The following is a 2,993-nucleotide window of genomic DNA, read 5'->3' as shown; positions in this document are numbered from 1 at the left end:
AAACGCAAGGATTAGGGCATCCTATTCAGCCTTCAACCCCTAAATAAAAAACCCAAGCCTTCATGCATGTTTGAGAGCCTATCTTCTTGATTTGGAGCTTATTCTTTGTATTTTGGTGAAGCTTGAAGAAGAATGAAGTTCATATTGGTGCAAGGAAGCAAGGGGCTGGTTAGGATCCGTCATTCTCTTCTGGAATCTAAACTATTTGAGGTATAAAGTTTATACCTTGGAATTTTATCTTCTAAATTCAAGTATGGCATCATTTTGGGTATTTTTGGTCCTTTCTGAAACGTCCCAGTATCACAAAAAAATCATTTTATTAAGGTAAAACTTTCCAATTATAAATCCCTTATTAAGAAAACTATTTATTCCAAAATACATTTATTGAAAATTAGAGTAATATGAGAAACGCGGAATCTTCATGCTGCTTATGGGTGTGTACAGTCCCGCCTTCGTCTTCCCACGATCACCGATAAAACCTGAAAAACATAAACAACTAGGTAAGCACAAAGCTCAGTGAGTTCCCCCAAAATACCCCATATGATAAACATACAAGCATGCATAACGACCCACAATTATCGGATTAGAATGCCCAGGCCCAATCAATCCTCATACTGGAATGCCAACATGCAACGGGTCCAATCATCCATCAGGCTAGAATACCCAGGGTTTGTTGGCCTACCGTCTCAACCCAACCGTTCTTCCTGAGCATCTGTGCCTACGGCTTACATCCAGCCCGCATCGGGTATCTTGGCCTACAACACAAATCAGGACCGCCTCCACCCACTACCACCATATGTCGACATATAAACAATCAAGGATCAAGTAGGCACATATTACAGGTAAACATCAATCTTACAGCTCAATACCGCCTACTAGTCCTCTCACAGCACAATTTCCCAATACCAGCTAACCTCCATGAAATGCGTAACCATAAGTAACCATAGGTGAGATAGCCACTCGAACAGATGATCCTACTCTAGAGCCACAACCAAACAAGGAACAGGCAATAAAGCCTAGATCAAGAGTTCTCAGGCTATCCTACATGACTGCATACAACCCTTAGGGCACTCCACTAGATGATAACAAGTATACCACTACCACAACATCCTAGCATATAAGGATATATACACAGCTCTAGCAGATCACTCTAACACAACAACATCCTATATGCCAGGATACAAATCTAATAGGTCACCACAACATAACAAGATCCTATATACCAGGATACATAACCTATTGGGCCGGCATTGGTGCCTTCAACCCACATGTACAGTAACAAAAACTCACCTGAATCGAAGAACTTTGAAACATTGCGATAAGGTCCCTTTTTTGTACTACTTGCACTTGTGAATCCACTAACACCAGAACCAGATAGAATCTTAATTAATAGCCCATAATCCTCAAGTTTTACCCAAGGTCAAACTTGGTCAAAAAGTCAACGGTGCACAGAATTCAACGAAAGTCAAAGTCCAAGGTTGCTTGAGTACGCCCAACGTACTCCCCGGTACGCCCAGTGTATGCAAGCAGATCCCAATCATTCCATTAAGCACTTTTTCCCTTAAGACCTTTCATCCAACACTCAAATCTAAGTCCAAATGATATTCTAAATCATAAAGTTTCCAACTTTATGATTTTGCATGGCTAGAAAGGGTCCAAATCCAAAACCCTAACTTATCATAAGATTCTAAGCTTCATAACTCATGCATGAAAGAAGGAACAAGACCAAGATTGAAATTTTTATGACTTAACACTCCCAAATACACCTGGAAATACACCTCACAAGCTCAGGAACAACTCACACTCAAATGGACCAATTATGGGACAAAAAGTACATAACTTTGATCTCTAAACTAGATCTAACAATGGAGGCATAAAGGTATAAACTTTATACCTTCTAGAGATGAATGAGGGAGAAGAACTTCCAGATCCAAGGCTGCTTAAAACTTCTAATAAAAATCACCACCTTCTCCTTCCTTCAAAGGCAATAAAAACCACCTCCTTTAGCACACAAGGCTCAAACTAGGGTTAGGGTTTCAAGGAAGGACGTTGGAAGTATGGAGGCTGAGAATGGAAATGGTTTGGGAGAGTTCAGGACCTTAAATAGGGTTCAAACTCCCAGGATTAGGGTTTGGGTTCTGGTCACGTACGCCCAGCATACCAACTGGTACACCCAGCATATGCATCTAGAGGCACGTTCTTTATCAGCTAGTACACCCAGCGTACTACCACATCTAACACCATATTCAAACTGCTATAACTTCTTCGTTTCAACTCCGATTTTGGCGTTCTTTATATGCACGAAAAGGTATTGAAGATCCCCACAATGTTATCTAAATATCTTGGACTAAAAACTTCTCGAACTAAAATCCATATTTCATGCAAGAACTTGGCCTATGTCTTTTCCCTTTCTATCATTCAACTTAAAACACAATTCAAAAGTTAAGATCTCGCAACCATCATTGCCTCTATCCAAAAGGCCTAACATTACCTCCTTAAGGCCCAAATCCTTTACACAATCGACTTCCATCCCATGGTCCTAAAATAATAAATGACAATAAACAGGATGTTACACTTTCATTCGATGCTCTTGGAGTTTGAGGAACTCCAGATCTTGTTATGGTCTTCTTATAGTCTCTAAGCTTCTGATAATTAAGCCATGTTTGGAGTTATCTTCCATCCATGCACAAGTTTGGGTCACATTAAGGACCTATTGGACATTGAATTGTAGATCTTGCCTTGTGGTGGAGTCTTAATGGATAAATTTGGAAACTTTATCCAGTAAGTCATCGAAATAAACCAGATCTGAACTTATGGGTTTCGATATGTAATGGTTAAGCACTTAATGAAGAGTATGGCATTCTGCTAGGATCCAAAATGTGACCAAGGGATTTCCATAATGTGGCAAGGTCCTGCATGCCGATTGTTTTGTCTTGACATGCCTAAGTCGTTGTCAAGAGGTCTTCACGTCATGGTGAACGTTGATCTGGTTG

The sequence above is a fragment of the Lactuca virosa genome, chromosome 3 (assembly GCF_052849685.1).
Source record: "Lactuca virosa cultivar CGN04683 chromosome 3, Lactuca_virosa_CGN04683_v6, whole genome shotgun sequence".
Taxonomy (NCBI): Eukaryota; Viridiplantae; Streptophyta; class Magnoliopsida; order Asterales; family Asteraceae; genus Lactuca; species Lactuca virosa.
The sequence above is the reverse complement of the archived record's forward strand: the minus strand, read 5'-3'. Positions refer to the sequence as shown.